We start from the raw sequence: 10162 nt of genomic DNA, 5'->3' as shown, positions 1-10162 counted from the left end.
CCATTATCATGATTAAGATGTGAATATTCTTATTACCCCCAAGAATTTTTTAATGCTCCTTTGTGATTTCTCTGCCCATGATCCCAAGCTCTACATGCCTCCAGAAAACCACTAGTCTGCTTTCTGTCCATGGATTAGTTAGCATTTTTTTGAGTTTTATGTAAAGGGAATCATACATTATATACTCTTTTTTTTCTGGCTTTTTTATTCAGCATATTTATTTTGAAATCCATTCACATTGTTATGTTGTATCAATAGTTCATTCCTGTCTATTACTGAAAGGTACTCCATTGTATGGAAATAATCCAATTTTTTGTCCATTCTTCTATTGATATACATTTAAGCTGTCTTCAGTTTTTGACTATTTTACTAACAGTTTTTGACTATTCCAGACAAATACTCTGTTAACATTCATATGCAAATCTTTGTATGTCTGTGAGCTTTCATTTCTCTTGAGTAAATATCTAGGAGTGGACCAACTAAACCATACAGTGGATGTTTGTTAAACATTTTAAGAAATTGCCATACTGTTTCCAAAGTGGTTTTACCCTTCTACATTTCCAACAGCAGAGTATGAGGGTTCCAGTTTCTCCACCTCCTTGTTAACATTTGGTATGGTCAATGTTTTTAATATTAGTAATTCTAATAGAGGTATGGTAGTATCTGATAGTTTTATTTTTCATTCAGTAATGAGTAATGATGTTGAGCACCTTTTCATGTGCTTGTTTGCCATCCAGATATTTTCTTTGGTGAAGTGTTCAAATCTTTGGCTCATTTTTTATTGGGTTGTTTGTTTTCTTAATATTACTTATGATTCTCACTACTCTGGAGAGTTATGTACATAGTGTAATTATGAGTCTTTATCTTATGTATAGTTTGAAAATATTTTCTCTCATTCTGTGTGTTTTTTTATTCTTTGAACAATGTCTTTCAAAGAGCAGAGGTTTATAATGTTGATAAAGTCCAATGTATAAATCGTTTCTTTTATGGATTGTGCTATTTGTGTTATATTTGAGAAGTCTTTGTTTAAATCAAGGCCAGAAACATTTTCTCCTTTGTTTTCACTTTTCAATTTTACATAAGTCTATGATGGATTACTGGTAAATTTTTTGATGTAATGTGAAGTATGGATCCAACTTTGTCTTTTTTTTGCATATGGATATTCAATTGTGCTAGCAGTATTTGCTAAAACTGTCTTTTTCCTACTGACTTGTGTTTACACCTTTGTCAAAAGTCATTTACCCATAAACAAGAGATTATTTTTGGGCTTTCTATTCTGTGCAATTGATTTATGTATCTATATTTATACCAGTACAACACTATCTTAGTGTAGCTTTGTAGTAAGTCTTGCATTTTCATAGTCTTAGTCTCCCAACTTTGTTTTCTTTTTCCAAATTGTTTCCACTATTCTAGAGTATTTGCATTTTCATATGAATTTTAAAATTAGCTTGTCAGCTTCTCTTAAGAAAAGCCTGCTGAGACTTTGGAGAGAACTGGCATTATAGCAATATTGTCTTCTAATCCATGAAGATGATATATCTCTCTATTTATTTATTTATGTTTTATTTAATTTCCTTTAGCCATGGTCTGTAGTATTCAGTGTGCAGGTCTTTCACATCTTTGTCAAGAGTTTCTATCCTTTACCTTTGCCAAACTCACTTATTTGTTCTTATAGCTTTATTATAGATTCCATTTATTTTCTAAATAGATGATCATGTTATCTATGAATAAAGACTCCTTTCCAATCTGGATGCCTGCCTCCTTCCCTTCCTTCTTTCCTTTCCCACTTCCCTTCTATCCTCTTATCCTTCCTTCCCTCTTTTCTCTACCTTCTTCACTTCATTCTCTCTTGCTTTCTTACTCCATCTGGAAACTTTAGTACAATATTCATGAATTGGACACCCTTGAACACCCTTGTCTTGTTCCTGATCTTAGAGAGAAAAGATTCAGTCTTTTGCAATCACAGCTCAGTGGTCAAGAATCTGCCTGCAAATGCTGGAGACATAAGAGAGGCAGGTCGATCCCTGGGTTGGGAAGATACCTCGGAGAAGGGAATGGCAACCCACTCCAGTATTCTTGCCTGGAGAATCTCATGGACTGCAAAGCATGGTGGGCTACAGTCCAGGGGGTTGCAAAGAGTCTGACACGACTGAGCATGCACTCATGCACATTTCCACCATTAGGTTTATTGTTAGCTGTAGGTTTTTCATAGATCCTCTTTTTTCCAGCTGAAGAAGTTTCTGGAAACTCACTCAAAACAATAAGATTGGGCAGTTGCAGGCCTTACTTCTTTTGTGTCTCATACCAGTATTACTGTTTTTGTTGACTGATAGTATTTTGAAAGTCATCGTTCTATATACATTGTCCAAATTTTTGATGGTTTCAGGTGAGAGGCTAAGTTTTGTCTTTAAAGCAGAAGAACTAACTTTTTTTTTTTTTCTGTGTCATATATAATATAGTAAATATATTTAAAAACTGAACGTTCCCAATACTGGCAAAGATAGTCTTACTTAGAAAATTCCCTGGCAGTCTAGTGGTTAGGACTCTGTACTTTTACTAATGAGGGCATGAGTTCAGTCCTCAGTCTGGGAACTAAGATCCCGCAAGCCATGTGGTACAGCCAAAAAAATTTTTTTCTTGCTTATATTGCTATTGACAATGTAAATTGGTACAAGCCTTTTGGAAATAACTTGGCAATGTTTATTAAGAGGATTAAAGTACTTCTACTCTATGACTGAAAACTGAATTTCTTAGAATCTAACATAAAGGAATAATAAGAAAAATTCTTTATTAATAAGAATGTTAATAGAAAGCTTATATATAATAAAGGAATATTGGTAAGAACCTAGCTATCCCATGGCAGATGTACATATCAAGTGGTATGTGGTTATATAATTGGCCATCATCAAAAAGTCTACAAATAGTAAATGCTGGAGAGGGTGTCGAGAAAAGGGAAACTTTCTACACAGTTTGGTGGGAATGTAAATTGGTATAGCCACTATAAAAAACAGTATGGAGGTTCCCTAAAAAACTATAATAGAGTTAGTTACCATATGATCTAGTGTTCCCATTGCTGGGCAAAACTATAATTCAAAAAGATACATGTACCCCAAAGTTCGTAGCAGCACTATTTACTATAGCCAAGACATGGAAGCAATGTAAATATCCATTGACAGATGAGTGAGTAAAGAAGATGTGGTTTGTGTGTTTGTGTGTATGTATGTGTGTGTGTATATATATATATATATATGCATGTGTGCGTGTATAATGGAATATTAGTCTTTTAAAAGTATGAAATAATGCCATGTGCAGCAACATGGATGGACCTAGAGATTATCATACTAAGTGAAGTAAGTCAGAGAAAGACAAATATCATATGATATCACTTGTATATGGAAGCTAAAAAAATGATGCAAATGAACTTATTTTAAAAACAGAAATAGACTCACAGAAAAAACACTTTATGGTTACCAAAGGGGAGAAGTGGGGGGAGGGATAAGTTAGGAGTTTGGAATTAACATATACACACTAATATATATATAATAGTTAAACAACATGGACCTACTGTATAGCACAAGGAACTATATTCAGTATTTTGTAATAACCCATAGTGGAAAAGAATCTGACAGAGGAGCCTAATGGGCTATAGTCCATATGGTTGCAAAGAATTGGACACGACTGAAGAGACTTAGCATGTGTATGTGTATATATATATACATATATTGTGTATATATATATATATGGTGTGTATATATATATATAAGTCAGTCACTTTGTTGTACACTTGAAACATAAATTATATTTCAATTAAAAAAAAAGGTTGATGTGAAACTTGATGAAAGTTGTTAATGAATAAACTTAATGATTTTATATAAGTTAACCAGGCAGCACTTAGCAACTGTTTTATGGAGATAGTTTGGAAGGAGTTAAACAACTAAGAATTTTTGGACTGAGAAAACATACAAGGCAAATATCAATAGATTACTGCCAGAAGTTACAGTGGTTAAGAGCCTCAGTTTAGCAGTCGGGTATGTTTCTATTCAAATTTTTGCTGTGCCACTTCTCAACTGAATGATGCTAAAGCCGAAGCTCCAGTACTTTGGCCACCTCATGCGAAGAGTTGACTCATTGGAAAAGACTCTGATGCTAGGAGGGATTGGGGGCAGGAGGAGAAGGGAACGACCGAGGATGAGATGGCTGGATGGCATCACGGACTCAATGGGTGTGAGTCTGAGTGAATTCCAGGAGTTGGTGATGGACAGGGAGGCCTGGCGTGCTGCGATTCATGGGGTCGCAAACAGTCGGAGACGACTGAGCGACTGAACTGAACTGAACTGAACTGAACTTCTCAACTGAGACCTTGAACTAGTTACTTAATTTCTCTGGAGTGTAGTATCCTCACAAGTAAAATGGGGATAATACTGTCCACTGCACAAGACACTTGTGCAATTAAGAGAGATAATTTACCTTTCACTGCTAGATATTATTAGCTAGTGGAAAATTTTAATGATAACAATAATGACAATGATACTAGCTAAAGTTCTTACCATATGCTAGACTCATGTTAATTCTAATCCTCATAATATCCCTATAAGGAAGGTATATTATCATTCCTATTTTTCAGATGAAAATGAAGGCATGAAGAAACTAAGGTTCTTGCCCAAGGCCACATAATTATTAAGTGGTAGAAGGGTAGAAGTAGAAAAGTTAATTAGGAGACAACTGTAGTAGTCCAGAGAAAATAGTGACTTGAGTTAAGGTTGTGGCAGTGGAGATAATGCTAGTAGTCAAACAGTACGGTGCATTTATATCTTTGGTTTTGTCAGCTTATCAAAAGTCTATTGTCTATGACCAGTAGGAGAGATCACAACCAGCTCAGGAAATTTTAAAGTCCTCTGAAATTTTAAGTATGTATCTTGGAAAAAAGAATTTATTCTAAGTAGAGGTATTTAAGATGAAGATTTTATTAAGGAGAGTTTAAGAAATACAAAATGGAAGAAGGGGATGAAGTCATCAAGGATAACCTAACACTTTACTAATTAGTACCTTAGAATTGGAGAAGGAAATGGCAACCCACTCCAGTATTCTTGCCTGGAGAATCCTATGGACAGAGGAACCTTGCGGGCTGCAGTCCATGGGGTCGCAAGAGTCGGACACGACTGAGTGACTTTGACTACTACTTGACTACCTTAGAATTATTTACTCCATTATTTAATGACTATGGCTAGCTGTTTTAAGAAAGAGATTTTTAAAACCACAAAAGAGTGGCAAAGTATGTTAGTTTCCTACATCAATACAGCTATTAAAGCCTGGAAGTGTGAAACATGAGGTCATCAGAACCAATATATTTTCTCCTACTTTGTAGAATCATACCATAATTGTAGACAAAGTACTTAAGCAGAAGCAAGTGTCTTCTTAAGGGTCAGCATTGCCAACCTATACTTATAAGTGAAGGCTGAAATTTCTTACTGCCACACCAAAACAAAACACATCTAAAATATCCTGCAATATTTCATAACACACTCTCTTATTGAGGGAACAGAGCTTTGACCTTTCTTCTGACAACCCACCAATAGGCTAACTGGGGTCATGATCATGATCATGGTTCAGAAGAAATAGTCTTGTTGCTACATAGAGAGAAGCACTGGATTTTAAGGACATGTGTGACCCAGTTATCACTTGAGAGCTTCAGGTTAACAGATTCAGCCTTTTAAAGAAATTGCATCATAAATTAAAAAAAAAAAAACTTATAATTTAGGCACACTGCCACCAGGCCTGAAGTCACTTCAGTCACAGTCCCACAGAGATTTATTTCATATATTTATTTGATTTAGAGAAAGAAACAAAACCCCATAAACCTCTAACACTTTGCCATATATAGTGATGAAGATTTGAAGCAAAATTTAAGGTAAACAAATATAATTAGACTTTGGTAGATGCCCAACTTGATTCTTCATCATTTCATTCCAACCTTCATTTTATACACAGATTTTGGTCCAGTATTTCTATTTCATTCTGTTTAAGGAAATACAGAATCTAAACCTTTTCGGGATTTATCTTTTCTCCTGGGGTTTTAATCTATCTTGATATTATAATTCTTTTAATGTTGTTGTTCAGTCGCTAAGTTGTGTACAACTCTTTGCAATCTCCTCTGTTTCTGAGGTTCTTCAGGCAAGAATATTGGAATGAGTTGCCATTTCCTTCTCCAGGGTATCTTCCCGAACTAGGGGTCAAACCCAAGTCTTCTGCATTGGCAGGTGGATTCTTTACCATTTGAGCCACCTGGGAAGCCCAATTCCTTTAACAGGTTTTACTGAAATGTCATTAACATCTTTTATTTTTTTCCCTTACACATGTATAGCCTGCTTAGAGGTAACATGACAGTTGCCTAGGTCTTCCTTTTAGGAATTTAGATTTTGCTTGAAAAGGCCCAATTTCATCATTTTCTCTCACATACTGCCAGCAGAGGAAGATAATTATACAAGATTGCCCAAAAGGCATATGGCTTGTTTCCATGTTTACCTATAAAAAGGAGACTTTCCAATGTAATACCAAAGAAAACTAAAAAGTCTTTCTCAACCTTATATTTTCTAATTGGACATAAGAGTCTGAATAATTTAATGTGATATTTTATTTACTTTCTTTTGGCCAAGCTAAACTAAGCAAAAATTCAGCAATCTGTATTTTATACACTAATAAGAAACTTCAGGATTTTTTAATAGACCTTTGTTTCTTCAGTTCAGTTCATTCACTCAGTCATGTCTGACTCTGTGACCCCATGGTCTGTGGCACGCCAGGCTTCCTTTCCATCACCAACTCCCAGAGCTTACTCAAAATCATGTCCATCAAGTCGGTGATGCCATCCAACCATCTCATCCTCTGTTGTCCCATTCTCTTCCTGTCTTCAATCTGTCCCAGCATCAGGGTCTTTTCTAATGAGTCAGTTCTTCATTACCTCCACCATAGTTTGGCCTCAGGTCAAATAACAGGGAGAGAACACAGCCCCACCCATCAACAGAAAATTAGATTAAAGATTTATGGAGCCCTGCCCATCAAAACAAGACCCAGTTTCCCCTACAGTCAGTCTCTCCAATCAGGAAGCTTCCATAAGCCTTTATCCTTATTCATCAGAGGGCAGACAGAATGAAAACCCACAATATCAGAAAACTAACCAAACTGATTACGTGGATCACAGCCTTGTCTAACTCAATGAAACTATGAGTCATGCCATAGTTGTATGGCTCATAACAAATCCATTAATCCCAAAGTTAATATTTCTTAGCTCAAAAGGGATTTGGAGAAATATAGAACAATTACTATTACTTAAAAGAGACTATTATATAACTAATCTTTAATGGTGATGTCAGTAAGCACTATTATGTTCTGTCTTGGTTAGAATCCCTGCTATGATGCATGTATGGCCACCCAAGATGGACAGGTCATGGTGGAGAGTTCTGACAAAACGTGGTCCACTGGAGAAGGGAATGGCAAACCACTTCAGTATTCTTGCCTTGAGAACCTCTGTGTTGTTTACATAAAGCAAAAACATTTAAGATATATTTTAAAGGAGGATTTGGAACAGATATTTAAATGGATTTCATGATATCAGGAGCCCCTTTTTTTTGGGGGGGGGCAAGAATACTGGAGTGGGTTGCTATTTCCTTCTCCAGGAGATCTTCCTGACCCAGAGATTGAACCCGGGTCTCATACTAGGAACACAGAGGTCAAAAACCTGGGATTGCATTAGAGACAGTAAGCAAGAATTGGAATCAAGTTACTGAATCATATAGTGAAAACACAAACATTAGGAGAGGCAGAAACCTGGGGTGAATCAGTAAGGATGTAACTTCAAGAGCAACACAGAGGAAAAGGTCTATTAATACTGGTAGCACAGTAGTACAGAGGAATTTAAGAACTGCTGTGCTGATAATTCATCATTCACTTTGCTCAGTGTTCTACAGGCAAAGTAAACATAAAAAAGATAACAATCATAATATATGTGCTTTGTGTAAATACCTCATGTAATCCTCACTAAAGTCTTCTGAGATAGCTAATAATGTTATGATCCTTGTTTTATAGACAAGAAATCTGAGACTTTGAGAGCTTAAATGGTTTATCTTGCATCTTGTAAGCATCATAGAAGGGATTCTAACCAAGACAGACCATAATAGTGCTTATGGATATCACCATTAAAGATTAGTTATATAATAGTCTCTTTTTAGTAATAGTAATCATTCTATATTTCTCCAAATCCCTTTTGAGTTAAGAAATGTTAACTTTGGGATTAATGGATTTGTTCAGTTCAGTTCAGTCGCTCAGTCGTGTCCAACTCTTTGCAATCCCATGAAGAGCAGCACGCCAGGCCTCGCTGTCCATCACCATCTCCCGGAGTTCACTCAGACTCACGTCCATCAAGTCTGTGATGCCATCCAGCCATCTCATCCTCTGTCGTCCCCTTCTCCTCCTGCCCCCAATCTCTCCCAGCATCAGAGTCTTTTCCAATGAGTCAACTCTTCGCATGAGGTGGCCAAAGTACTGGAGCTTCAGCTTTAGCATCATTCCTTCCAAAGAAATCCCAGGGCTGATCTCCTTCAGAATGGACTGGTTGGATCTCCTTGCAGTCCAAGGGACCCTCAAGAGTCTTCTCCAATACCACAATTCAAAAGCATCAATTCTTCAGCACTCAGCTTTCTTCACAGTCCAACTCTCACATCCATACATGACTACAGGAAAAACCATAGCCTTGACTAGATGGACCTTAGTCGGCAAAGTAATGTCTCTGCTTTTGAATATACTATCTAGGTTGATCATAACTTTTCTTCCAAGGAGTAAGCATCTTTTAATTTCATGGCTGCAGTCACCATCTGCAGTGATTTTGGAGCCCCCCCCAAAAAAGTCTGACACTGTTTACACTGTTTCCCCATCTATTTCCCATGAAGTGATGGGACCAGATGTCATGATCTTTGCTTTCTGAATGTTGAGCTTTAAGCCAACTTTTTCACTCTCCTTTTTCACTTTCATCAAGAGGCTTTTAAGCTCCTCTTCACTTTCTGCCATAAGGGTGGCATCATCTGCATATCTGAGGTTATTGATATTTCTCCCGGCAATCTTGATTCCAGCTTGTATTTCTTCCAGTCAAGCGTTTCTCATGGATTTGTTAGGATTGGTTAAAGCAGTGCAAAGGGGGAATTACATGGTGGTCCAGTAGTTTGGACTCAGTGCTTTCACTGCCAGGGAACCTTGGTTTGATCCCTGATGGGGGAAGATCCCATCCAGAAAGCTGTGTTCAGTTCAGGTCAGCGACTGAAATAAACTAAACTAAACTAAACTATACTCACTCCTCTGATGGTCCCATGCTAGAACAGGGATTTTGGAAGGGACTGAAGATCAGGTTACCACAGAGATGAAGGCCAAGTAAATTTCTCCTTCTCTCATTTCTCTGATTATTTTAGGTGTACTTCTTAGGGCTTTCTCTAATTCAGGACTTATGCTGAGAGAGGAGTGAGCAGAACTTCATATCACATTCCAGCAGCAGCTGTGGAATAGTTCAGTATGATATACATAATATTTTCAGGGTTTCTAATATATGTCTTTTTAAAAATTTTTAAAAAATCTTAAGTGGAGTAGGTTGCCATGCCCTCCTCCAGGCAATCTTCCTGACCCAGGGATAGAAACCACATCTCCTGCATTGCAGGCAGATTCTTTACTGCTGAGAGACCAGGGAAGCCCCCCTGATATGTCTTGACGATACTCAACATTTCACTGTTTCTTCTCTCTTGATTTTAGTATTTCAGTTCAGTTCAGTTCAGTTCAGTTCAGTCGCTCAGTCCTGTCTGACTCTGCGACCCCATGAATCGCAGCACGCCAGGCCTCCCTGTCCATCACCAACTCCCAGAGTTCACTCAAACTCACGTCCATCGAGTCGGTGATGCCATCCAGCCATCTCATCCTCGGTCGTCCCTTTTTTCTCCTGCCCCCAATCCCTCCCAGCATCAGAGTCTTTTCCAATGAGTCAACTCTTCTCATGAGGTGGCCAAAGTACTAGAGTTTCAGCTGTAGCATCATTCCTTCCAAAGAAATCCCAGGGCTGATCTCCTTCAGGATGGACTGGTTGGATCTCCTTGCAGTCCAAGGGACTCTCAAGAGTCTTCTCCAACACCAC

Source organism: Oryx dammah, unplaced genomic scaffold (assembly GCF_014754425.2).
Source record: "Oryx dammah isolate SB20612 unplaced genomic scaffold, SCBI_Odam_1.1 HiC_scaffold_23, whole genome shotgun sequence".
Taxonomy (NCBI): Eukaryota; Metazoa; Chordata; class Mammalia; order Artiodactyla; family Bovidae; genus Oryx; species Oryx dammah.
Note: the sequence above shows the minus strand (reverse complement) of the source record.